The sequence below is a fragment of the Schistocerca cancellata genome, unplaced genomic scaffold (assembly GCF_023864275.1).
Source record: "Schistocerca cancellata isolate TAMUIC-IGC-003103 unplaced genomic scaffold, iqSchCanc2.1 HiC_scaffold_423, whole genome shotgun sequence".
NCBI lineage: Eukaryota > Metazoa > Arthropoda > Insecta > Orthoptera > Acrididae > Schistocerca > Schistocerca cancellata.
The window spans coordinates 105448-127144 of NW_026046440.1; the positions used below are offsets into that span (position 1 = coordinate 105448).

General features: G+C 53.7%; 50 non-coding genes across 50 annotated transcripts; all 50 read left to right on the forward strand.

Moving 5' to 3' along the window:
* Window positions 1-25: 25 nt before the first annotated feature.
* Window positions 26-107, forward strand: Trnal-uag (transfer RNA leucine (anticodon UAG)). Its single transcript has one exon. It is a non-coding gene; the product is annotated as a tRNA-Leu (tRNA).
* An 80-nt stretch (window positions 108-187) lies between these two features.
* On the forward strand, window positions 188-269 carry Trnal-cag (transfer RNA leucine (anticodon CAG)). The gene has a single exon. It is a non-coding gene; the product is annotated as a tRNA-Leu (tRNA).
* Window positions 270-537: 268 nt separating this feature from the next.
* Trnae-cuc (transfer RNA glutamic acid (anticodon CUC)) lies at window positions 538-609 on the forward strand. The gene has a single exon. It is a non-coding gene; the product is annotated as a tRNA-Glu (tRNA).
* A 375-nt stretch (window positions 610-984) lies between these two features.
* Trnah-gug (transfer RNA histidin (anticodon GUG)) lies at window positions 985-1056 on the forward strand. Its single transcript has one exon. It is a non-coding gene; the product is annotated as a tRNA-His (tRNA).
* A 745-nt stretch (window positions 1057-1801) lies between these two features.
* Window positions 1802-1883, forward strand: Trnal-uag (transfer RNA leucine (anticodon UAG)). Its single transcript has one exon. It is a non-coding gene; the product is annotated as a tRNA-Leu (tRNA).
* Window positions 1884-1963: 80 nt separating this feature from the next.
* On the forward strand, window positions 1964-2045 carry Trnal-cag (transfer RNA leucine (anticodon CAG)). The gene has a single exon. It is a non-coding gene; the product is annotated as a tRNA-Leu (tRNA).
* A 268-nt stretch (window positions 2046-2313) lies between these two features.
* Window positions 2314-2385, forward strand: Trnae-cuc (transfer RNA glutamic acid (anticodon CUC)). The gene has a single exon. It is a non-coding gene; the product is annotated as a tRNA-Glu (tRNA).
* Window positions 2386-2760: 375 nt separating this feature from the next.
* On the forward strand, window positions 2761-2832 carry Trnah-gug (transfer RNA histidin (anticodon GUG)). Its single transcript has one exon. It is a non-coding gene; the product is annotated as a tRNA-His (tRNA).
* Window positions 2833-3578: 746 nt separating this feature from the next.
* On the forward strand, window positions 3579-3660 carry Trnal-uag (transfer RNA leucine (anticodon UAG)). Its single transcript has one exon. It is a non-coding gene; the product is annotated as a tRNA-Leu (tRNA).
* Window positions 3661-3740: 80 nt separating this feature from the next.
* Window positions 3741-3822, forward strand: Trnal-cag (transfer RNA leucine (anticodon CAG)). The gene has a single exon. It is a non-coding gene; the product is annotated as a tRNA-Leu (tRNA).
* A 268-nt stretch (window positions 3823-4090) lies between these two features.
* Trnae-cuc (transfer RNA glutamic acid (anticodon CUC)) lies at window positions 4091-4162 on the forward strand. Its single transcript has one exon. It is a non-coding gene; the product is annotated as a tRNA-Glu (tRNA).
* Window positions 4163-4537: 375 nt separating this feature from the next.
* Trnah-gug (transfer RNA histidin (anticodon GUG)) lies at window positions 4538-4609 on the forward strand. Its single transcript has one exon. It is a non-coding gene; the product is annotated as a tRNA-His (tRNA).
* Window positions 4610-5355: 746 nt separating this feature from the next.
* On the forward strand, window positions 5356-5437 carry Trnal-uag (transfer RNA leucine (anticodon UAG)). The gene has a single exon. It is a non-coding gene; the product is annotated as a tRNA-Leu (tRNA).
* Window positions 5438-5517: 80 nt separating this feature from the next.
* Window positions 5518-5599, forward strand: Trnal-cag (transfer RNA leucine (anticodon CAG)). Its single transcript has one exon. It is a non-coding gene; the product is annotated as a tRNA-Leu (tRNA).
* A 268-nt stretch (window positions 5600-5867) lies between these two features.
* Window positions 5868-5939, forward strand: Trnae-cuc (transfer RNA glutamic acid (anticodon CUC)). The gene has a single exon. It is a non-coding gene; the product is annotated as a tRNA-Glu (tRNA).
* A 375-nt stretch (window positions 5940-6314) lies between these two features.
* Trnah-gug (transfer RNA histidin (anticodon GUG)) lies at window positions 6315-6386 on the forward strand. Its single transcript has one exon. It is a non-coding gene; the product is annotated as a tRNA-His (tRNA).
* A 746-nt stretch (window positions 6387-7132) lies between these two features.
* On the forward strand, window positions 7133-7214 carry Trnal-uag (transfer RNA leucine (anticodon UAG)). The gene has a single exon. It is a non-coding gene; the product is annotated as a tRNA-Leu (tRNA).
* Window positions 7215-7294: 80 nt separating this feature from the next.
* On the forward strand, window positions 7295-7376 carry Trnal-cag (transfer RNA leucine (anticodon CAG)). The gene has a single exon. It is a non-coding gene; the product is annotated as a tRNA-Leu (tRNA).
* Window positions 7377-7644: 268 nt separating this feature from the next.
* On the forward strand, window positions 7645-7716 carry Trnae-cuc (transfer RNA glutamic acid (anticodon CUC)). The gene has a single exon. It is a non-coding gene; the product is annotated as a tRNA-Glu (tRNA).
* Window positions 7717-8091: 375 nt separating this feature from the next.
* On the forward strand, window positions 8092-8163 carry Trnah-gug (transfer RNA histidin (anticodon GUG)). Its single transcript has one exon. It is a non-coding gene; the product is annotated as a tRNA-His (tRNA).
* A 746-nt stretch (window positions 8164-8909) lies between these two features.
* Window positions 8910-8991, forward strand: Trnal-uag (transfer RNA leucine (anticodon UAG)). Its single transcript has one exon. It is a non-coding gene; the product is annotated as a tRNA-Leu (tRNA).
* An 80-nt stretch (window positions 8992-9071) lies between these two features.
* On the forward strand, window positions 9072-9153 carry Trnal-cag (transfer RNA leucine (anticodon CAG)). The gene has a single exon. It is a non-coding gene; the product is annotated as a tRNA-Leu (tRNA).
* A 268-nt stretch (window positions 9154-9421) lies between these two features.
* On the forward strand, window positions 9422-9493 carry Trnae-cuc (transfer RNA glutamic acid (anticodon CUC)). Its single transcript has one exon. It is a non-coding gene; the product is annotated as a tRNA-Glu (tRNA).
* A 375-nt stretch (window positions 9494-9868) lies between these two features.
* Window positions 9869-9940, forward strand: Trnah-gug (transfer RNA histidin (anticodon GUG)). The gene has a single exon. It is a non-coding gene; the product is annotated as a tRNA-His (tRNA).
* A 746-nt stretch (window positions 9941-10686) lies between these two features.
* Trnal-uag (transfer RNA leucine (anticodon UAG)) lies at window positions 10687-10768 on the forward strand. The gene has a single exon. It is a non-coding gene; the product is annotated as a tRNA-Leu (tRNA).
* An 80-nt stretch (window positions 10769-10848) lies between these two features.
* Trnal-cag (transfer RNA leucine (anticodon CAG)) lies at window positions 10849-10930 on the forward strand. The gene has a single exon. It is a non-coding gene; the product is annotated as a tRNA-Leu (tRNA).
* Window positions 10931-11198: 268 nt separating this feature from the next.
* Trnae-cuc (transfer RNA glutamic acid (anticodon CUC)) lies at window positions 11199-11270 on the forward strand. The gene has a single exon. It is a non-coding gene; the product is annotated as a tRNA-Glu (tRNA).
* Window positions 11271-11645: 375 nt separating this feature from the next.
* Window positions 11646-11717, forward strand: Trnah-gug (transfer RNA histidin (anticodon GUG)). The gene has a single exon. It is a non-coding gene; the product is annotated as a tRNA-His (tRNA).
* Window positions 11718-12463: 746 nt separating this feature from the next.
* On the forward strand, window positions 12464-12545 carry Trnal-uag (transfer RNA leucine (anticodon UAG)). The gene has a single exon. It is a non-coding gene; the product is annotated as a tRNA-Leu (tRNA).
* Window positions 12546-12625: 80 nt separating this feature from the next.
* Trnal-cag (transfer RNA leucine (anticodon CAG)) lies at window positions 12626-12707 on the forward strand. The gene has a single exon. It is a non-coding gene; the product is annotated as a tRNA-Leu (tRNA).
* Window positions 12708-12975: 268 nt separating this feature from the next.
* Trnae-cuc (transfer RNA glutamic acid (anticodon CUC)) lies at window positions 12976-13047 on the forward strand. Its single transcript has one exon. It is a non-coding gene; the product is annotated as a tRNA-Glu (tRNA).
* Window positions 13048-13422: 375 nt separating this feature from the next.
* Window positions 13423-13494, forward strand: Trnah-gug (transfer RNA histidin (anticodon GUG)). The gene has a single exon. It is a non-coding gene; the product is annotated as a tRNA-His (tRNA).
* A 745-nt stretch (window positions 13495-14239) lies between these two features.
* Trnal-uag (transfer RNA leucine (anticodon UAG)) lies at window positions 14240-14321 on the forward strand. The gene has a single exon. It is a non-coding gene; the product is annotated as a tRNA-Leu (tRNA).
* An 80-nt stretch (window positions 14322-14401) lies between these two features.
* On the forward strand, window positions 14402-14483 carry Trnal-cag (transfer RNA leucine (anticodon CAG)). Its single transcript has one exon. It is a non-coding gene; the product is annotated as a tRNA-Leu (tRNA).
* Window positions 14484-14751: 268 nt separating this feature from the next.
* On the forward strand, window positions 14752-14823 carry Trnae-cuc (transfer RNA glutamic acid (anticodon CUC)). The gene has a single exon. It is a non-coding gene; the product is annotated as a tRNA-Glu (tRNA).
* A 375-nt stretch (window positions 14824-15198) lies between these two features.
* Window positions 15199-15270, forward strand: Trnah-gug (transfer RNA histidin (anticodon GUG)). Its single transcript has one exon. It is a non-coding gene; the product is annotated as a tRNA-His (tRNA).
* Window positions 15271-16016: 746 nt separating this feature from the next.
* Trnal-uag (transfer RNA leucine (anticodon UAG)) lies at window positions 16017-16098 on the forward strand. Its single transcript has one exon. It is a non-coding gene; the product is annotated as a tRNA-Leu (tRNA).
* Window positions 16099-16178: 80 nt separating this feature from the next.
* Window positions 16179-16260, forward strand: Trnal-cag (transfer RNA leucine (anticodon CAG)). The gene has a single exon. It is a non-coding gene; the product is annotated as a tRNA-Leu (tRNA).
* A 268-nt stretch (window positions 16261-16528) lies between these two features.
* On the forward strand, window positions 16529-16600 carry Trnae-cuc (transfer RNA glutamic acid (anticodon CUC)). The gene has a single exon. It is a non-coding gene; the product is annotated as a tRNA-Glu (tRNA).
* Window positions 16601-16975: 375 nt separating this feature from the next.
* Trnah-gug (transfer RNA histidin (anticodon GUG)) lies at window positions 16976-17047 on the forward strand. The gene has a single exon. It is a non-coding gene; the product is annotated as a tRNA-His (tRNA).
* A 745-nt stretch (window positions 17048-17792) lies between these two features.
* Window positions 17793-17874, forward strand: Trnal-uag (transfer RNA leucine (anticodon UAG)). Its single transcript has one exon. It is a non-coding gene; the product is annotated as a tRNA-Leu (tRNA).
* Window positions 17875-17954: 80 nt separating this feature from the next.
* On the forward strand, window positions 17955-18036 carry Trnal-cag (transfer RNA leucine (anticodon CAG)). The gene has a single exon. It is a non-coding gene; the product is annotated as a tRNA-Leu (tRNA).
* Window positions 18037-18304: 268 nt separating this feature from the next.
* Trnae-cuc (transfer RNA glutamic acid (anticodon CUC)) lies at window positions 18305-18376 on the forward strand. Its single transcript has one exon. It is a non-coding gene; the product is annotated as a tRNA-Glu (tRNA).
* Window positions 18377-18751: 375 nt separating this feature from the next.
* Window positions 18752-18823, forward strand: Trnah-gug (transfer RNA histidin (anticodon GUG)). The gene has a single exon. It is a non-coding gene; the product is annotated as a tRNA-His (tRNA).
* A 745-nt stretch (window positions 18824-19568) lies between these two features.
* Window positions 19569-19652, forward strand: Trnal-uag (transfer RNA leucine (anticodon UAG)). Its single transcript has one exon. It is a non-coding gene; the product is annotated as a tRNA-Leu (tRNA).
* Window positions 19653-19732: 80 nt separating this feature from the next.
* Window positions 19733-19814, forward strand: Trnal-cag (transfer RNA leucine (anticodon CAG)). The gene has a single exon. It is a non-coding gene; the product is annotated as a tRNA-Leu (tRNA).
* Window positions 19815-20082: 268 nt separating this feature from the next.
* Window positions 20083-20154, forward strand: Trnae-cuc (transfer RNA glutamic acid (anticodon CUC)). Its single transcript has one exon. It is a non-coding gene; the product is annotated as a tRNA-Glu (tRNA).
* A 375-nt stretch (window positions 20155-20529) lies between these two features.
* Window positions 20530-20601, forward strand: Trnah-gug (transfer RNA histidin (anticodon GUG)). The gene has a single exon. It is a non-coding gene; the product is annotated as a tRNA-His (tRNA).
* A 746-nt stretch (window positions 20602-21347) lies between these two features.
* Window positions 21348-21429, forward strand: Trnal-uag (transfer RNA leucine (anticodon UAG)). The gene has a single exon. It is a non-coding gene; the product is annotated as a tRNA-Leu (tRNA).
* Window positions 21430-21509: 80 nt separating this feature from the next.
* On the forward strand, window positions 21510-21591 carry Trnal-cag (transfer RNA leucine (anticodon CAG)). Its single transcript has one exon. It is a non-coding gene; the product is annotated as a tRNA-Leu (tRNA).
* Window positions 21592-21697: the final 106 nt, after the last annotated feature.

Here is a 21697-nt window from a genome sequence, read left to right on the forward strand (position 1 = left end):
AACGTTTTGCCGGTCGTGGTCCAACGGTAACGTGGCCGAGCGGTCTAAGGCGCTGGTTTTAGGCACCAGTCTCTTCGGAGGCGTGGGTTCGAATCCCACCGTTGCCAGTTTTTGCGTCTCATTTTTGTGCCGCTGCTGTGTGTTCTCGTGGGGTAGGATGCAGCTCTTGTGACGCGCGTGTTGTGTAGGTAGCGTGGCCGAGCGGTGTAAGGCGCTGGTTTCAGGCACCAGTCTCTTCGGAGGCGTGGGTTCCAATCCCACAGCTGCCAAACGTGTAATGGTTTCCTGTGTCGAAGACGGCTGCACTCATTGCCTGCAAAGAAAACAGCTTCTGCTTCGTGAATTGCCGTAGAACAGTGCGTGGTGCAACGACAGGATTTGTAGGCGCCTTTTGCTCTCATCATTGCTGGCGTTCGTGTCCACGAAATGCGTCCGGAGCACGCCGTTCTATAACGTGAGAGAGTGGATTTTTTTACAGTTGTCGTCAGTTAACCGTGCGTGATTGCTGCGTTCGCTGGAAGAGCACTGCCGTCGTTATCCGGTGTGGTCTAGTGGCTAGGATACCTGGCTCTCACCCAGGAGGCCCGGGTTCGATTCCCGGTACCGGAAATGCGCGTTTTTGTTGCTCCTCTTATGCGACTTGTGTCGACTTTGCTCGACTGACGCTACGCTGACGCGTTCAGAAAGCTACGTTAAGTATGATTCACGGCAACACCCGACGGCGAGAGAGATGCGGCGTGTGTCCACTTGTTGTCGAGCCACGTACCTGTAGCGAAGAGGCTTGGAGGACTGCAAGACATTGCCACGGAGGTGAATGCAGCTAACCACTGTAGTTAGTGTCCTGACAGCGCAGGCGCGTTCATTTGTTTGTATACATGTGATGGAGAACGTGTCTGACACTGCTGTGGCGTGACACTGTGGGCTGGGCTTTGCTGTGTACCACCACTTGCATTCCCGCCAGCTGCTTTGGCGGGCGCCTCCGTGGCCGTGATCGTCTAGTGGTTAGGACATTGCGTTGTGGCCGCAATAACCCAGGTTCGAATCCTGGTCACGGCACTTTTGAAAGTTTTGCCTTGCTGCCGTTGCTATAGAGATAGTGCACGAGTACTCGAAATTACAGTGCTCTCTTGATTTTTCACTCGTGTTCCGCAGGCCGCAGTTTGTACTACCACTTCATCACCAACATGTAATGTCGCCTCCCAGAGCGCGGACGTCCGCTGCTCTCTGCAGTCGAAAAGGGCAGTTGTTTGAAGTGCGATGGATGAGCAACCAGTGCCAGCAGAACAGGAAGCTGTGACGTGCACTGTTTCTACAAATGCTGGGAAAACTGGCGCCCAATGCAGCGCACGTAGCGTGGCCGAGCGCTCAAAAATAAAAAAAAAGTAGTGTAGCGGTTATCGCGTCTGCTTCACACGCAGAAGGACCCCCAGTTCGATCCCGGGCGGGAACTGTATTTTCCATCCTATGTCGCATACTACTCCAGTGAGCCACGTCATGTGTGGATCTGCTGCATGGAAAAAAAACAACGAAAAAAAGCGCTCTAAGGCACTGGTTTAAGGCACCAGTCTCTTCGTAGGCGTGGGTTCGAATCCAGGAGCTGCTGTCTCCTTAACTACGACAGCTACAGACAAGTGGCGTCGCTGCCATACGGCGGGCACGGCATTTTCTTGTTGTGGATGGCCTAAAGAGACGCTTCCAGTGGGAGAGCAGTGGACATACACGGCACAGCGATTGCCAAGACACTTACATTTCGGAGTGATCTTTGTACTACAAAGGAAACGTTTTGCCGGTTGTGGTCAACGGTAACGTGGCCGAGCGGTCTAAGGCGCTGGTTTTAGGCACCAGTCTCTTCGGAGGCGTGGGTTCGAATCCCACCGTTGCCAGTTTTTGCGTCTCATTTTTGTGCCGCTGCTGTGTGTTCTCGTGGGGTAGGATGCAGCTCTTGTGACGCGCGTGTTGTGTAGGTAGCGTGGCCGAGCGGTGTAAGGCGCTGGTTTCAGGCACCAGTCTCTTCGGAGGCGTGGGTTCCAATCCCACAGCTGCCAAACGTGTAATGGTTTCCTGTGTCGAAGACGGCTGCACTCATTGCCTGCAAAGAAAACAGCTTCTGCTTCGTGAATTGCCGTAGAACAGTGCGTGGTGCAACGACAGGATTTGTAGGCGCCTTTTGCTCTCATCATTGCTGGCGTTCGTGTCCACGAAATGCGTCCGGAGCACGCCGTTCTATAACGTGAGAGAGTGGATTTTTTTACAGTTGTCGTCAGTTAACCGTGCGTGATTGCTGCGTTCGCTGGAAGAGCACTGCCGTCGTTATCCGGTGTGGTCTAGTGGCTAGGATACCTGGCTCTCACCCAGGAGGCCCGGGTTCGATTCCCGGTACCGGAAATGCGCGTTTTTGTTGCTCCTCTTATGCGACTTGTCTCGACTTTGCTCGACTGACGCTACGCTGACGCGTGCAGAAAGCTACGTTAAGTATGATTCACGGCAACACCCGACGGCGAGAGAGATGCGGCGTGTGTCCACTTGTTGTCGAGCCACGTACCTGTAGCGAAGAGGCTTGGAGGACTGCAAGACATTGCCACGGAGGTGAATGCAGCTAACCACTGTAGTTAGTGTCCTGACAGCGCAGGCGCGTTCATTTGTTTGTATACATGTGATGGAGAACGTGTCTGACACTGCTGTGGCGTGACACTGTGGGCTGGGCTTTGCTGTGTACCACCACTTGCATTCCCGCCAGCTGCTTTGGCGGGCGCCTCCGTGGCCGTGATCGTCTAGTGGTTAGGACATTGCGTTGTGGCCGCAATAACCCAGGTTCGAATCCTGGTCACGGCACTTTTGAAAGTTTTGCCTTGCTGCCGTTGCTATAGAGATAGTGCACGAGTACTCGAAATTACAGTGCTCTCTTGATTTTTCACTCGTGTTCCGCAGGCCGCAGTTTGTACTACCACTTTATCACCAACATGTAATGTCGCCTCCCAGAGCGCGGACGTCCGCTGCTCTCTGCAGTCGAAAAGGGCAGTTGTTTGAAGTGCGATGGATGAGCAACCAGTGCCAGCAGAACAGGAAGCTGTGACGTGCACTGTTTCTACAAATGCTGGGAAAACTGGCGCCCAATGCAGCGCACGTAGCGTGGCCGAGCGCTCAAAAATAAAAAAAAAGTAGTGTAGCGGTTATCGCGTCTGCTTCACACGCAGAAGGACCCCCAGTTCGATCCCGGGCGGGAACTGTATTTTCCATCCTATGTCGCATACTACTCCAGTGAGCCACGTCATGTGTGGATCTGCTGCATGGAAAAAAAACAACGAAAAAAAGCGCTCTAAGGCACTGGTTTAAGGCACCAGTCTCTTCGTAGGCGTGGGTTCGAATCCAGGAGCTGCTGTCTCCTTAACTACGACAGCTACAGACAAGTGGCGTCGCTGCCATACGGCGGGCACGGCATTTTCTTGTTGTGGATGGCCTAAAGAGACGCTTCCAGTGGGAGAGCAGTGGACATACACGGCACAGCGATTGCCAAGACACTTACATTTCGGAGTGATCTTTGTACTACAAAGGAAACGTTTTGCCGGTCGTGGTCCAACGGTAACGTGGCCGAGCGGTCTAAGGCGCTGGTTTTAGGCACCAGTCTCTTCGGAGGCGTGGGTTCGAATCCCACCGTTGCCAGTTTTTGCGTCTCATTTTTGTGCCGCTGCTGTGTGAACTCGTGGGGTAGGATGCAGCTCTTGTGACGCGCGTGTTGTGTAGGTAGCGTGGCCGAGCGGTGTAAGGCGCTGGTTTCAGGCACCAGTCTCTTCGGAGGCGTGGGTTCCAATCCCACAGCTGCCAAACGTGTAATGGTTTCCTGTGTCGAAGACGGCTGCACTCATTGCCTGCAAAGAAAACAGCTTCTGCTTCGTGAATTGCCGTAGAACAGTGCGTGGTGCAACGACAGGATTTGTAGGCGCCTTTTGCTCTCATCATTGCTGGCGTTCGTGTCCACGAAATGCGTCCGGAGCACGCCGTTCTATAACGTGAGAGAGTGGATTTTTTTACAGTTGTCGTCAGTTAACCGTGCGTGATTGCTGCGTTCGCTGGAAGAGCACTGCCGTCGTTATCCGGTGTGGTCTAGTGGCTAGGATACCTGGTTCTCACCCAGGAGGCCCGGGTTCGATTCCCGGTACCGGAAATGCGCGTTTTTGTTGCTCCTCTTATGCGACTTGTCTCGACTTTGCTCGACTGACGCTACGCTGACGCGTGCAGAAAGCTACGTTAAGTATGATTCACGGCAACACCCGACGGCGAGAGAGATGCGGCGTGTGTCCACTTGTTGTCGAGCCACGTACCTGTAGCGAAGAGGCTTGGAGGACTGCAAGACATTGCCACGGAGGTGAATGCAGCTAACCACTGTAGTTAGTGTCCTGACAGCGCAGGCGCGTTCATTTGTTTGTATACATGTGATGGAGAACGTGTCTGACACTGCTGTGGCGTGACACTGTGGGCTGGGCTTTGCTGTGTACCACCACTTGCATTCCCGCCAGCTGCTTTGGCGGGCGCCTCCGTGGCCGTGATCGTCTAGTGGTTAGGACATTGCGTTGTGGCCGCAATAACCCAGGTTCGAATCCTGGTCACGGCACTTTTGAAAGTTTTGCCTTGCTGCCGTTGCTATAGAGATAGTGCACGAGTACTCGAAATTACAGTGCTCTCTTGATTTTTCACTCGTGTTCCGCAGGCCGCAGTTTGTACTACCACTTCATCACCAACATGTAATGTCGCCTCCCAGAGCGCGGACGTCCGCTGCTCTCTGCAGTCGAAAAGGGCAGTTGTTTGAAGTGCGATGGATGAGCAACCAGTGCCAGCAGAACAGGAAGCTGTGACGTGCACTGTTTCTACAAATGCTGGGAAAACTGGCGCCCAATGCAGCGCACGTAGCGTGGCCGAGCGCTCAAAAATAAAAAAAAAGTAGTGTAGCGGTTATCGCGTCTGCTTCACACGCAGAAGGACCCCCAGTTCGATCCCGGGCGGGAACTGTATTTTCCATCCTATGTCGCATACTACTCCAGTGAGCCACGTCATGTGTGGATCTGCTGCATGGAAAAAAAACAACGAAAAAAAGCGCTCTAAGGCACTGGTTTAAGGCACCAGTCTCTTCGTAGGCGTGGGTTCGAATCCAGGAGCTGCTGTCTCCTTAACTACGACAGCTACAGACAAGTGGCGTCGCTCCCATACGGCGGGCACGGCATTTTCTTGTTGTGGATGGCCTAAAGAGACGCTTCCAGTGGGAGAGCAGTGGACATACACGGCACAGCGATTGCCAAGACACTTACATTTCGGAGTGATCTTTGTACTACAAAGGAAACGTTTTGCCGGTCGTGGTCCAACGGTAACGTGGCCGAGCGGTCTAAGGCGCTGGTTTTAGGCACCAGTCTCTTCGGAGGCGTGGGTTCGAATCCCACCGTTGCCAGTTTTTGCGTCTCATTTTTGTGCCGCTGCTGTGTGTTCTCGTGGGGTAGGATGCAGCTCTTGTGACGCGCGTGTTGTGTAGGTAGCGTGGCCGAGCGGTGTAAGGCGCTGGTTTCAGGCACCAGTCTCTTCGGAGGCGTGGGTTCCAATCCCACAGCTGCCAAACGTGTAATGGTTTCCTGTGTCGAAGACGGCTGCACTCATTGCCTGCAAAGAAAACAGCTTCTGCTTCGTGAATTGCCGTAGAACAGTGCGTGGTGCAACGACAGGATTTGTAGGCGCCTTTTGCTCTCATCATTGCTGGCGTTCGTGTCCACGAAATGCGTCCGGAGCACGCCGTTCTATAACGTGAGAGAGTGGATTTTTTTACAGTTGTCGTCAGTTAACCGTGCGTGATTGCTGCGTTCGCTGGAAGAGCACTGCCGTCGTTATCCGGTGTGGTCTAGTGGCTAGGATACCTGGCTCTCACCCAGGAGGCCCGGGTTCGATTCCCGGTACCGGAAATGCGCGTTTTTGTTGCTCCTCTTATGCGACTTGTCTCGACTTTGCTCGACTGACGCTACGCTGACGCGTGCAGAAAGCTACGTTAAGTATGATTCACGGCAACACCCGACGGCGAGAGAGATGCGGCGTGTGTCCACTTGTTGTCGAGCCACGTACCTGTAGCGAAGAGGCTTGGAGGACTGCAAGACATTGCCACGGAGGTGAATGCAGCTAACCACTGTAGTTAGTGTCCTGACAGCGCAGGCGCGTTCATTTGTTTGTATACATGTGATGGAGAACGTGTCTGACACTGCTGTGGCGTGACACTGTGGGCTGGGCTTTGCTGTGTACCACCACTTGCATTCCCGCCAGCTGCGTTGGCGGGCGCCTCCGTGGCCGTGATCGTCTAGTGGTTAGGACATTGCGTTGTGGCCGCAATAACCCAGGTTCGAATCCTGGTCACGGCACTTTTGAAAGTTTTGCCTTGCTGCCGTTGCTATAGAGATAGTGCACGAGTACTCGAAATTACAGTGCTCTCTTGATTTTTCACTCGTGTTCCGCAGGCCGCAGTTTGTACTACCACTTCATCACCAACATGTAATGTCGCCTCCCAGAGCGCGGACGTCCGCTGCTCTCTGCAGTCGAAAAGGGCAGTTGTTTGAAGTGCGATGGATGAGCAACCAGTGCCAGCAGAACAGGAAGCTGTGACGTGCACTGTTTCTACAAATGCTGGGAAAACTGGCGCCCAATGCAGCGCACGTAGCGTGGCCGAGCGCTCAAAAATAAAAAAAAAGTAGTGTAGCGGTTATCGCGTCTGCTTCACACGCAGAAGGACCCCCAGTTCGATCCCGGGCGGGAACTGTATTTTCCATCCTATGTCGCATACTACTCCAGTGAGCCACGTCATGTGTGGATCTGCTGCATGGAAAAAAAACAACGAAAAAAAGCGCTCTAAGGCACTGGTTTAAGGCACCAGTCTCTTCGTAGGCGTGGGTTCGAATCCAGGAGCTGCTGTCTCCTTAACTACGACAGCTACAGACAAGTGGCGTCGCTCCCATACGGCGGGCACGGCATTTTCTTGTTGTGGATGGCCTAAAGAGACGCTTCCAGTGGGAGAGCAGTGGACATACACGGCACAGCGATTGCCAAGACACTTACATTTCGGAGTGATCTTTGTACTACAAAGGAAACGTTTTGCCGGTCGTGGTCCAACGGTAACGTGGCCGAGCGGTCTAAGGCGCTGGTTTTAGGCACCAGTCTCTTCGGAGGCGTGGGTTCGAATCCCACCGTTGCCAGTTTTTGCGTCTCATTTTTGTGCCGCTGCTGTGTGAACTCGTGGGGTAGGATGCAGCTCTTGTGACGCGCGTGTTGTGTAGGTAGCGTGGCCGAGCGGTGTAAGGCGCTGGTTTCAGGCACCAGTCTCTTCGGAGGCGTGGGTTCCAATCCCACAGCTGCCAAACGTGTAATGGTTTCCTGTGTCGAAGACGGCTGCACTCATTGCCTGCAAAGAAAACAGCTTCTGCTTCGTGAATTGCCGTAGAACAGTGCGTGGTGCAACGACAGGATTTGTAGGCGCCTTTTGCTCTCATCATTGCTGGCGTTCGTGTCCACGAAATGCGTCCGGAGCACGCCGTTCTATAACGTGAGAGAGTGGATTTTTTTACAGTTGTCGTCAGTTAACCGTGCGTGATTGCTGCGTTCGCTGGAAGAGCACTGCCGTCGTTATCCGGTGTGGTCTAGTGGCTAGGATACCTGGCTCTCACCCAGGAGGCCCGGGTTCGATTCCCGGTACCGGAAATGCGCGTTTTTGTTGCTCCTCTTATGCGACTTGTGTCGACTTTGCTCGACTGACGCTACGCTGACGCGTGCAGAAAGCTACGTTAAGTATGATTCACGGCAACACCCGACGGCGAGAGAGATGCGGCGTGTGTCCACTTGTTGTCGAGCCACGTACCTGTAGCGAAGAGGCTTGGAGGACTGCAAGACATTGCCACGGAGGTGAATGCAGCTAACCACTGTAGTTAGTGTCCTGACAGCGCAGGCGCGTTCATTTGTTTGTATACATGTGATGGCGAACGTGTCTGACACTGCTGTGGCGTGACACTGTGGGCTGGGCTTTGCTGTGTACCACCACTTGCATTCCCGCCAGCTGCGTTGGCGGGCGCCTCCGTGGCCGTGATCGTCTAGTGGTTAGGACATTGCGTTGTGGCCGCAATAACCCAGGTTCGAATCCTGGTCACGGCACTTTTGAAAGTTTTGCCTTGCTGCCGTTGCTATAGAGATAGTGCACGAGTACTCGAAATTACAGTGCTCTCTTGATTTTTCACTCGTGTTCCGCAGGCCGCAGTTTGTACTACCACTTCATCACCAACATGTAATGTCGCCTCCCAGAGCGCGGACGTCCGCTGCTCTCTGCAGTCGAAAAGGGCAGTTGTTTGAAGTGCGATGGATGAGCAACCAGTGCCAGCAGAACAGGAAGCTGTGACGTGCACTGTTTCTACAAATGCTGGGAAAACTGGCGCCCAATGCAGCGCACGTAGCGTGGCCGAGCGCTCAAAAATAAAAAAAAAGTAGTGTAGCGGTTATCGCGTCTGCTTCACACGCAGAAGGACCCCCAGTTCGATCCCGGGCGGGAACTGTATTTTCCATCCTATGTCGCATACTACTCCAGTGAGCCACGTCATGTGTGGATCTGCTGCATGGAAAAAAAACAACGAAAAAAAGCGCTCTAAGGCACTGGTTTAAGGCACCAGTCTCTTCGTAGGCGTGGGTTCGAATCCAGGAGCTGCTGTCTCCTTAACTACGACAGCTACAGACAAGTGGCGTCGCTCCCATACGGCGGGCACGGCATTTTCTTGTTGTGGATGGCCTAAAGAGACGCTTCCAGTGGGAGAGCAGTGGACATACACGGCACAGCGATTGCCAAGACACTTACATTTCGGAGTGATCTTTGTACTACAAAGGAAACGTTTTGCCGGTCGTGGTCCAACGGTAACGTGGCCGAGCGGTCTAAGGCGCTGGTTTTAGGCACCAGTCTCTTCGGAGGCGTGGGTTCGAATCCCACCGTTGCCAGTTTTTGCGTCTCATTTTTGTGCCGCTGCTGTGTGAACTCGTGGGGTAGGATGCAGCTCTTGTGACGCGCGTGTTGTGTAGGTAGCGTGGCCGAGCGGTGTAAGGCGCTGGTTTCAGGCACCAGTCTCTTCGGAGGCGTGGGTTCCAATCCCACAGCTGCCAAACGTGTAATGGTTTCCTGTGTCGAAGACGGCTGCACTCATTGCCTGCAAAGAAAACAGCTTCTGCTTCGTGAATTGCCGTAGAACAGTGCGTGGTGCAACGACAGGATTTGTAGGCGCCTTTTGCTCTCATCATTGCTGGCGTTCGTGTCCACGAAATGCGTCCGGAGCACGCCGTTCTATAACGTGAGAGAGTGGATTTTTTTACAGTTGTCGTCAGTTAACCGTGCGTGATTGCTGCGTTCGCTGGAAGAGCACTGCCGTCGTTATCCGGTGTGGTCTAGTGGCTAGGATACCTGGCTCTCACCCAGGAGGCCCGGGTTCGATTCCCGGTACCGGAAATGCGCGTTTTTGTTGCTCCTCTTATGCGACTTGTCTCGACTTTGCTCGACTGACGCTACGCTGACGCGTGCAGAAAGCTACGTTAAGTATGATTCACGGCAACACCCGACGGCGAGAGAGATGCGGCGTGTGTCCACTTGTTGTCGAGCCACGTACCTGTAGCGAAGAGGCTTGGAGGACTGCAAGACATTGCCACGGAGGTGAATGCAGCTAACCACTGTAGTTAGTGTCCTGACAGCGCAGGCGCGTTCATTTGTTTGTATACATGTGATGGAGAACGTGTCTGACACTGCTGTGGCGTGACACTGTGGGCTGGGCTTTGCTGTGTACCACCACTTGCATTCCCGCCAGCTGCGTTGGCGGGCGCCTCCGTGGCCGTGATCGTCTAGTGGTTAGGACATTGCGTTGTGGCCGCAATAACCCAGGTTCGAATCCTGGTCACGGCACTTTTGAAAGTTTTGCCTTGCTGCCGTTGCTATAGAGATAGTGCACGAGTACTCGAAATTACAGTGCTCTCTTGATTTTTCACTCGTGTTCCGCAGGCCGCAGTTTGTACTACCACTTCATCACCAACATGTAATGTCGCCTCCCAGAGCGCGGACGTCCGCTGCTCTCTGCAGTCGAAAAGGGCAGTTGTTTGAAGTGCGATGGATGAGCAACCAGTGCCAGCAGAACAGGAAGCTGTGACGTGCACTGTTTCTACAAATGCTGGGAAAACTGGCGCCCAATGCAGCGCACGTAGCGTGGCCGAGCGCTCAAAAATAAAAAAAAAGTAGTGTAGCGGTTATCGCGTCTGCTTCACACGCAGAAGGACCCCCAGTTCGATCCCGGGCGGGAACTGTATTTTCCATCCTATGTCGCATACTACTCCAGTGAGCCACGTCATGTGTGGATCTGCTGCATGGAAAAAAAACAACGAAAAAAAGCGCTCTAAGGCACTGGTTTAAGGCACCAGTCTCTTCGTAGGCGTGGGTTCGAATCCAGGAGCTGCTGTCTCCTTAACTACGACAGCTACAGACAAGTGGCGTCGCTCCCATACGGCGGGCACGGCATTTTCTTGTTGTGGATGGCCTAAAGAGACGCTTCCAGTGGGAGAGCAGTGGACATACACGGCACAGCGATTGCCAAGACACTTACATTTCGGAGTGATCTTTGTACTACAAAGGAAACGTTTTGCCGGTCGTGGTCCAACGGTAACGTGGCCGAGCGGTCTAAGGCGCTGGTTTTAGGCACCAGTCTCTTCGGAGGCGTGGGTTCGAATCCCACCGTTGCCAGTTTTTGCGTCTCATTTTTGTGCCGCTGCTGTGTGAACTCGTGGGGTAGGATGCAGCTCTTGTGACGCGCGTGTTGTGTAGGTAGCGTGGCCGAGCGGTGTAAGGCGCTGGTTTCAGGCACCAGTCTCTTCGGAGGCGTGGGTTCCAATCCCACAGCTGCCAAACGTGTAATGGTTTCCTGTGTCGAAGACGGCTGCACTCATTGCCTGCAAAGAAAACAGCTTCTGCTTCGTGAATTGCCGTAGAACAGTGCGTGGTGCAACGACAGGATTTGTAGGCGCCTTTTGCTCTCATCATTGCTGGCGTTCGTGTCCACGAAATGCGTCCGGAGCACGCCGTTCTATAACGTGAGAGAGTGGATTTTTTTACAGTTGTCGTCAGTTAACCGTGCGTGATTGCTGCGTTCGCTGGAAGAGCACTGCCGTCGTTATCCGGTGTGGTCTAGTGGCTAGGATACCTGGCTCTCACCCAGGAGGCCCGGGTTCGATTCCCGGTACCGGAAATGCGCGTTTTTGTTGCTCCTCTTATGCGACTTGTCTCGACTTTGCTCGACTGACGCTACGCTGACGCGTGCAGAAAGCTACGTTAAGTATGATTCACGGCAACACCCGACGGCGAGAGAGATGCGGCGTGTGTCCACTTGTTGTCGAGCCACGTACCTGTAGCGAAGAGGCTTGGAGGACTGCAAGACATTGCCACGGAGGTGAATGCAGCTAACCACTGTAGTTAGTGTCCTGACAGCGCAGGCGCGTTCATTTGTTTGTATACATGTGATGGAGAACGTGTCTGACACTGCTGTGGCGTGACACTGTGGGCTGGGCTTTGCTGTGTACCACCACTTGCATTCCCGCCAGCTGCTTTGGCGGGCGCCTCCGTGGCCGTGATCGTCTAGTGGTTAGGACATTGCGTTGTGGCCGCAATAACCCAGGTTCGAATCCTGGTCACGGCACTTTTGAAAGTTTTGCCTTGCTGCCGTTGCTATAGAGATAGTGCACGAGTACTCGAAATTACAGTGCTCTCTTGATTTTTCACTCGTGTTCCGCAGGCCGCAGTTTGTACTACCACTTCATCACCAACATGTAATGTCGCCTCCCAGAGCGCGGACGTCCGCTGCTCTCTGCAGTCGAAAAGGGCAGTTGTTTGAAGTGCGATGGATGAGCAACCAGTGCCAGCAGAACAGGAAGCTGTGACGTGCACTGTTTCTACAAATGCTGGGAAAACTGGCGCCCAATGCAGCGCACGTAGCGTGGCCGAGCGCTCAAAAATAAAAAAAAAGTAGTGTAGCGGTTATCGCGTCTGCTTCACACGCAGAAGGACCCCCAGTTCGATCCCGGGCGGGAACTGTATTTTCCATCCTATGTCGCATACTACTCCAGTGAGCCACGTCATGTGTGGATCTGCTGCATGGAAAAAAAACAACGAAAAAAAGCGCTCTAAGGCACTGGTTTAAGGCACCAGTCTCTTCGTAGGCGTGGGTTCGAATCCAGGAGCTGCTGTCTCCTTAACTACGACAGCTACAGACAAGTGGCGTCGCTCCCATACGGCGGGCACGGCATTTTCTTGTTGTGGATGGCCTAAAGAGACGCTTCCAGTGGGAGAGCAGTGGACATACACGGCACAGCGATTGCCAAGACACTTACATTTCGGAGTGATCTTTGTACTACAAAGGAAACGTTTTGCCGGTCGTGGTCCAACGGTAACGTGGCCGAGCGGTCTAAGGCGCTGGTTTTAGGCACCAGTCTCTTCGGAGGCGTGGGTTCGAATCCCACCGTTGCCAGTTTTTGCGTCTCATTTTTGTGCCGCTGCTGTGTGTTCTCGTGGGGTAGGATGCAGCTCTTGTGACGCGCGTGTTGTGTAGGTAGCGTGGCCGAGCGGTGTAAGGCGCTGGTTTCAGGCACCAGTCTCTTCGGAGGCGTGGGTTCCAATCCCACAGCTGCCAAACGTGTAATGGTTTCCTGTGTCGAAGACGGCTGCACTCATTGCCTGCAAAGAAAACAGCTTCTGCTTCGTGAATTGCCGTAGAACAGTGCGTGGTGCAACGACAGGATTTGTAGGCGCCTTTTGCTCTCATCATTGCTGGCGTTCGTGTCCACGAAATGCGTCCGGAGCACGCCGTTCTATAACGTGAGAGAGTGGATTTTTTTACAGTTGTCGTCAGTTAACCGTGCGTGATTGCTGCGTTCGCTGGAAGAGCACTGCCGTCGTTATCCGGTGTGGTCTAGTGGCTAGGATACCTGGCTCTCACCCAGGAGGCCCGGGTTCGATTCCCGGTACCGGAAATGCGCGTTTTTGTTGCTCCTCTTATGCGACTTGTCTCGACTTTGCTCGACTGACGCTACGCTGACGCGTGCAGAAAGCTACGTTAAGTATGATTCACGGCAACACCCGACGGCGAGAGAGATGCGGCGTGTGTCCACTTGTTGTCGAGCCACGTACCTGTAGCGAAGAGGCTTGGAGGACTGCAAGACATTGCCACGGAGGTGAATGCAGCTAACCACTGTAGTTAGTGTCCTGACAGCGCAGGCGCGTTCATTTGTTTGTATACATGTGATGGAGAACGTGTCTGACACTGCTGTGGCGTGACACTGTGGGCTGGGCTTTGCTGTGTACCACCACTTGCATTCCCGCCAGCTGCGTTGGCGGGCGCCTCCGTGGCCGTGATCGTCTAGTGGTTAGGACATTGCGTTGTGGCCGCAATAACCCAGGTTCGAATCCTGGTCACGGCACTTTTGAAAGTTTTGCCTTGCTGCCGTTGCTATAGAGATAGTGCACGAGTACTCGAAATTACAGTGCTCTCTTGATTTTTCACTCGTGTTCCGCAGGCCGCAGTTTGTACTACCACTTCATCACCAACATGTAATGTCGCCTCCCAGAGCGCGGACGTCCGCTGCTCTCTGCAGTCGAAAAGGGCAGTTGTTTGAAGTGCGATGGATGAGCAACCAGTGCCAGCAGAACAGGAAGCTGTGACGTGCACTGTTTCTACAAATGCTGGGAAAACTGGCGCCCAATGCAGCGCACGTAGCGTGGCCGAGCGCTCAAAAATAAAAAAAAAGTAGTGTAGCGGTTATCGCGTCTGCTTCACACGCAGAAGGACCCCCAGTTCGATCCCGGGCGGGAACTGTATTTTCCATCCTATGTCGCATACTACTCCAGTGAGCCACGTCATGTGTGGATCTGCTGCATGGAAAAAAAACAACGAAAAAAAGCGCTCTAAGGCACTGGTTTAAGGCACCAGTCTCTTCGTAGGCGTGGGTTCGAATCCAGGAGCTGCTGTCTCCTTAACTACGACAGCTACAGACAAGTGGCGTCGCTGCCATACGGCGGGCACGGCATTTTCTTGTTGTGGATGGCCTAAAGAGACGCTTCCAGTGGGAGAGCAGTGGACATACACGGCACAGCGATTGCCAAGACACTTACATTTCGGAGTGATCTTTGTACTACAAAGGAAACGTTTTGCCGGTTGTGGTCAACGGTAACGTGGCCGAGCGGTCTAAGGCGCTGGTTTTAGGCACCAGTCTCTTCGGAGGCGTGGGTTCGAATCCCACCGTTGCCAGTTTTTGCGTCTCATTTTTGTGCCGCTGCTGTGTGTTCTCGTGGGGTAGGATGCAGCTCTTGTGACGCGCGTGTTGTGTAGGTAGCGTGGCCGAGCGGTGTAAGGCGCTGGTTTCAGGCACCAGTCTCTTCGGAGGCGTGGGTTCCAATCCCACAGCTGCCAAACGTGTAATGGTTTCCTGTGTCGAAGACGGCTGCACTCATTGCCTGCAAAGAAAACAGCTTCTGCTTCGTGAATTGCCGTAGAACAGTGCGTGGTGCAACGACAGGATTTGTAGGCGCCTTTTGCTCTCATCATTGCTGGCGTTCGTGTCCACGAAATGCGTCCGGAGCACGCCGTTCTATAACGTGAGAGAGTGGATTTTTTTACAGTTGTCGTCAGTTAACCGTGCGTGATTGCTGCGTTCGCTGGAAGAGCACTGCCGTCGTTATCCGGTGTGGTCTAGTGGCTAGGATACCTGGCTCTCACCCAGGAGGCCCGGGTTCGATTCCCGGTACCGGAAATGCGCGTTTTTGTTGCTCCTCTTATGCGACTTGTCTCGACTTTGCTCGACTGACGCTACGCTGACGCGTGCAGAAAGCTACGTTAAGTATGATTCACGGCAACACCCGACGGCGAGAGAGATGCGGCGTGTGTCCACTTGTTGTCGAGCCACGTACCTGTAGCGAAGAGGCTTGGAGGACTGCAAGACATTGCCACGGAGGTGAATGCAGCTAACCACTGTAGTTAGTGTCCTGACAGCGCAGGCGCGTTCATTTGTTTGTATACATGTGATGGAGAACGTGTCTGACACTGCTGTGGCGTGACACTGTGGGCTGGGCTTTGCTGTGTACCACCACTTGCATTCCCGCCAGCTGCTTTGGCGGGCGCCTCCGTGGCCGTGATCGTCTAGTGGTTAGGACATTGCGTTGTGGCCGCAATAACCCAGGTTCGAATCCTGGTCACGGCACTTTGGAAAGTTTTGCCTTGCTGCCGTTGCTATAGAGATAGTGCACGAGTACTCGAAATTACAGTGCTCTCTTGATTTTTCACTCGTGTTCCGCAGGCCGCAGTTTGTACTACCACTTCATCACCAACATGTAATGTCGCCTCCCAGAGCGCGGACGTCCGCTGCTCTCTGCAGTCGAAAAGGGCAGTTGTTTGAAGTGCGATGGATGAGCAACCAGTGCCAGCAGAACAGGAAGCTGTGACGTGCACTGTTTCTACAAATGCTGGGAAAACTGGCGCCCAATGCAGCGCACGTAGCGTGGCCGAGCGCTCAAAAATAAAAAAAAAGTAGTGTAGCGGTTATCGCGTCTGCTTCACACGCAGAAGGACCCCCAGTTCGATCCCGGGCGGGAACTGTATTTTCCATCCTATGTCGCATACTACTCCAGTGAGCCACGTCATGTGTGGATCTGCTGCATGGAAAAAAAACAACGAAAAAAAGCGCTCTAAGGCACTGGTTTAAGGCACCAGTCTCTTCGTAGGCGTGGGTTCGAATCCAGGAGCTGCTGTCTCCTTAACTACGACAGCTACAGACAAGTGGCGTCGCTCCCATACGGCGGGCACGGCATTTTCTTGTTGTGGATGGCCTAAAGAGACGCTTCCAGTGGGAGAGCAGTGGACATACACGGCACAGCGATTGCCAAGACACTTACATTTCGGAGTGATCTTTGTACTACAAAGGAAACGTTTTGCCGGTCGTGGTCCAACGGTAACGTGGCCGAGCGGTCTAAGGCGCTGGTTTTAGGCACCAGTCTCTTCGGAGGCGTGGGTTCGAATCCCACCGTTGCCAGTTTTTGCGTCTCATTTTTGTGCCGCTGCTGTGTGTTCTCGTGGGGTAGGATGCAGCTCTTGTGACGCGCGTGTTGTGTAGGTAGCGTGGCCGAGCGGTGTAAGGCGCTGGTTTCAGGCACCAGTCTCTTCGGAGGCGTGGGTTCCAATCCCACAGCTGCCAAACGTGTAATGGTTTCCTGTGTCGAAGACGGCTGCACTCATTGCCTGCAAAGAAAACAGCTTCTGCTTCGTGAATTGCCGTAGAACAGTGCGTGGTGCAACGACAGGATTTGTAGGCGCCTTTTGCTCTCATCATTGCTGGCGTTCGTGTCCACGAAATGCGTCCGGAGCACGCCGTTCTATAACGTGAGAGAGTGGATTTTTTTACAGTTGTCGTCAGTTAACCGTGCGTGATTGCTGCGTTCGCTGGAAGAGCACTGCCGTCGTTATCCGGTGTGGTCTAGTGGCTAGGATACCTGGCTCTCACCCAGGAGGCCCGGGTTCGATTCCCGGTACCGGAAATGCGCGTTTTTGTTGCTCCTCTTATGCGACTTGTCTCGACTTTGCTCGACTGACGCTACGCTGACGCGTGCAGAAAGCTACGTTAAGTATGATTCACGGCAACACCCGACGGCGAGAGAGATGCGGCGTGTGTCCACTTGTTGTCGAGCCACGTACCTGTAGCGAAGAGGCTTGGAGGACTGCAAGACATTGCCACGGAGGTGAATGCAGCTAACCACTGTAGTTAGTGTCCTGACAGCGCAGGCGCGTTCATTTGTTTGTATACATGTGATGGAGAACGTGTCTGACACTGCTGTGGCGTGACACTGTGGGCTGGGCTTTGCTGTGTACCACCACTTGCATTCCCGCCAGCTGCGTTGGCGGGCGCCTCCGTGGCCGTGATCGTCTAGTGGTTAGGACATTGCGTTGTGGCCGCAATAACCCAGGTTCGAATCCTGGTCACGGCACTTTTGAAAGTTTTGCCTTGCTGCCGTTGCTATAGAGATAGTGCACGAGTACTCGAAATTACAGTGCTCTCTTGATTTTTCACTCGTGTTCCGCAGGCCGCAGTTTGTACTACCACTTCATCACCAACATGTAATGTCGCCTCCCAGAGCGCGGACGTCCGCTGCTCTCTGCAGTCGAAAAGGGCAGTTGTTTGAAGTGCGATGGATGAGCAACCAGTGCCAGCAGAACAGGAAGCTGTGACGTGCACTGTTTCTACAAATGCTGGGAAAACTGGCGCCCAATGCAGCGCACGTAGCGTGGCCGAGCGCTCAAAAATAAAAAAAAAGTAGTGTAGCGGTTATCGCGTCTGCTTCACACGCAGAAGGACCCCCAGTTCGATCCCGGGCGGGAACTGTATTTTCCATCCTATGTCGCATACTACTCCAGTGAGCCACGTCATGTGTGGATCTGCTGCATGGAAAAAAAACAACGAAAAAAAGCGCTCTAAGGCACTGGTTTAAGGCACCAGTCTCTTCGTAGGCGTGGGTTCGAATCCAGGAGCTGCTGTCTCCTTAACTACGACAGCTACAGACAAGTGGCGTCGCTGCCATACGGCGGGCACGGCATTTTCTTGTTGTGGATGGCCTAAAGAGACGCTTCCAGTGGGAGAGCAGTGGACATACACGGCACAGCGATTGCCAAGACACTTACATTTCGGAGTGATCTTTGTACTACAAAGGAAACGTTTTGCCGGTTGTGGTCAACGGTAACGTGGCCGAGCGGTCTAAGGCGCTGGTTTTAGGCACCAGTCTCTTCGGAGGCGTGGGTTCGAATCCCACCGTTGCCAGTTTTTGCGTCTCATTTTTGTGCCGCTGCTGTGTGTTCTCGTGGGGTAGGATGCAGCTCTTGTGACGCGCGTGTTGTGTAGGTAGCGTGGCCGAGCGGTGTAAGGCGCTGGTTTCAGGCACCAGTCTCTTCGGAGGCGTGGGTTCCAATCCCACAGCTGCCAAACGTGTAATGGTTTCCTGTGTCGAAGACGGCTGCACTCATTGCCTGCAAAGAAAACAGCTTCTGCTTCGTGAATTGCCGTAGAACAGTGCGTGGTGCAACGACAGGATTTGTAGGCGCCTTTTGCTCTCATCATTGCTGGCGTTCGTGTCCACGAAATGCGTCCGGAGCACGCCGTTCTATAACGTGAGAGAGTGGATTTTTTTACAGTTGTCGTCAGTTAACCGTGCGTGATTGCTGCGTTCGCTGGAAGAGCACTGCCGTCGTTATCCGGTGTGGTCTAGTGGCTAGGATACCTGGCTCTCACCCAGGAGGCCCGGGTTCGATTCCCGGTACCGGAAATGCGCGTTTTTGTTGCTCCTCTTATGCGACTTGTCTCGACTTTGCTCGACTGACGCTACGCTGACGCGTGCAGAAAGCTACGTTAAGTATGATTCACGGCAACACCCGACGGCGAGAGAGATGCGGCGTGTGTCCACTTGTTGTCGAGCCACGTACCTGTAGCGAAGAGGCTTGGAGGACTGCAAGACATTGCCACGGAGGTGAATGCAGCTAACCACTGTAGTTAGTGTCCTGACAGCGCAGGCGCGTTCATTTGTTTGTATACATGTGATGGAGAACGTGTCTGACACTGCTGTGGCGTGACACTGTGGGCTGGGCTTTGCTGTGTACCACCACTTGCATTCCCGCCAGCTGCGTTGGCGGGCGCCTCCGTGGCCGTGATCGTCTAGTGGTTAGGACATTGCGTTGTGGCCGCAATAACCCAGGTTCGAATCCTGGTCACGGCACTTTTGAAAGTTTTGCCTTGCTGCCGTTGCTATAGAGATAGTGCACGAGTACTCGAAATTACAGTGCTCTCTTGATTTTTCACTCGTGTTCCGCAGGCCGCAGTTTGTACTACCACTTCATCACCAACATGTAATGTCGCCTCCCAGAGCGCGGACGTCCGCTGCTCTCTGCAGTCGAAAAGGGCAGTTGTTTGAAGTGCGATGGATGAGCAACCAGTGCCAGCAGAACAGGAAGCTGTGACGTGCACTGTTTCTACAAATGCTGGGAAAACTGGCGCCCAATGCAGCGCACGTAGCGTGGCCGAGCGCTCAAAAATAAAAAAAAAGTAGTGTAGCGGTTATCGCGTCTGCTTCACACGCAGAAGGACCCCCAGTTCGATCCCGGGCGGGAACTGTATTTTCCATCCTATGTCGCATACTACTCCAGTGAGCCACGTCATGTGTGGATCTGCTGCATGGAAAAAAAACAACGAAAAAAAGCGCTCTAAGGCACTGGTTTAAGGCACCAGTCTCTTCGTAGGCGTGGGTTCGAATCCAGGAGCTGCTGTCTCCTTAACTACGACAGCTACAGACAAGTGGCGTCGCTGCCATACGGCGGGCACGGCATTTTCTTGTTGTGGATGGCCTAAAGAGACGCTTCCAGTGGGAGAGCAGTGGACATACACGGCACAGCGATTGCCAAGACACTTACATTTCGGAGTGATCTTTGTACTACAAAGGAAACGTTTTGCCGGTTGTGGTCAACGGTAACGTGGCCGAGCGGTCTAAGGCGCTGGTTTTAGGCACCAGTCTCTCTTCGGAGGCGTGGGTTCGAATCCCACCGTTGCCAGTTTTTGCGTCTCATTTTTGTGCCGCTGCTGTGTGTTCTCGTGGGGTAGGATGCAGCTCTTGTGACGCGCGTGTTGTGTAGGTAGCGTGGCCGAGCGGTGTAAGGCGCTGGTTTCAGGCACCAGTCTCTTCGGAGGCGTGGGTTCCAATCCCACAGCTGCCAAACGTGTAATGGTTTCCTGTGTCGAAGACGGCTGCACTCATTGCCTGCAAAGAAAACAGCTTCTGCTTCGTGAATTGCCGTAGAACAGTGCGTGGTGCAACGACAGGATTTGTAGGCGCCTTTTGCTCTCATCATTGCTGGCGTTCGTGTCCACGAAATGCGTCCGGAGCACGCCGTTCTATAACGTGAGAGAGTGGATTTTTTTACAGTTGTCGTCAGTTAACCGTGCGTGATTGCTGCGTTCGCTGGAAGAGCACTGCCGTCGTTATCCGGTGTGGTCTAGTGGCTAGGATACCTGGCTCTCACCCAGGAGGCCCGGGTTCGATTCCCGGTACCGGAAATGCGCGTTTTTGTTGCTCCTCTTATGCGACTTGTCTCGACTTTGCTCGACTGACGCTACGCTGACGCGTGCAGAAAGCTACGTTAAGTATGATTCACGGCAACACCCGACGGCGAGAGAGATGCGGCGTGTGTCCACTTGTTGTCGAGCCACGTACCTGTAGCGAAGAGGCTTGGAGGACTGCAAGACATTGCCACGGAGGTGAATGCAGCTAACCACTGTAGTTAGTGTCCTGACAGCGCAGGCGCGTTCATTTGTTTGTATACATGTGATGGAGAACGTGTCTGACACTGCTGTGGCGTGACACTGTGGGCTGGGCTTTGCTGTGTACCACCACTTGCATTCCCGCCAGCTGCTTTGGCGGGCGCCTCCGTGGCCGTGATCGTCTAGTGGTTAGGACATTGCGTTGTGGCCGCAATAACCCAGGTTCGAATCCTGGTCACGGCACTTTTGAAAGTTTTGCCTTGCTGCCGTTGCTATAGAGATAGTGCACGAGTACTCGAAATTACAGTGCTCTCTTGATTTTTCACTCGTGTTCCGCAGGCCGCAGTTTGTACTACCACTTCATCACCAACATGTAATGTCGCCTCCCAGAGCGCGGACGTCCGCTGCTCTCTGCAGTCGAAAAGGGCAGTTGTTTGAAGTGCGATGGATGAGCAACCAGTGCCAGCAGAACAGGAAGCTGTGACGTGCACTGTTTCTACAAATGCTGGGAAAACTGGCGCCCAATGCAGCGCACGTAGCGTGGCCGAGCGCTCAAAAATAAAAAAAAAGTAGTGTAGCGGTTATCGCGTCTGCTTCACACGCAGAAGGACCCCCAGTTCGATCCCGGGCGGGAACTGTATTTTCCATCCTATGTCGCATACTACTCCAGTGAGCCACGTCATGTGTGGATCTGCTGCATGGAAAAAAAACAACGAAAAAAAGCGCTCTAAGGCACTGGTTTAAGGCACCAGTCTCTTCGTAGGCGTGGGTTCGAATCCAGGAGCTGCTGTCTCCTTAACTACGACAGCTACAGACAAGTGGCGTCGCTCCCATACGGCGGGCACGGCATTTTCTTGTTGTGGATGGCCTAAAGAGACGCTTCCAGTGGGAGAGCAGTGGACATACACGGCACAGCGATTGCCAAGACACTTACATTTCGGAGTGATCTTTGTACTACAAAGGAAACGTTTTGCCGGTCGTGGTCCAACGGTAACGTGGCCGAGCGGTCTAAGGCGCTGGTTTTAGGCACCAGTCTCTTCGGAGGCGTGGGTTCGAATCCCACCGTTGCCAGTTTTTGCGTCTCATTTTTGTGCCGCTGCTGTGTGTTCTCGTGGGGTAGGATGCAGCTCTTGTGACGCGCGTGTTGTGTAGGTAGCGTGGCCGAGCGGTGTAAGGCGCTGGTTTCAGGCACCAGTCTCTTCGGAGGCGTGGGTTCCAATCCCACAGCTGCCAAACGTGTAATGGTTTCCTGTGTCGAAGACGGCTGCACTCATTGCCTGCAAAGAAAACAGCTTCTGCTTCGTGAATTGCCGTAGAACAGTGCGTGGTGCAACGACAG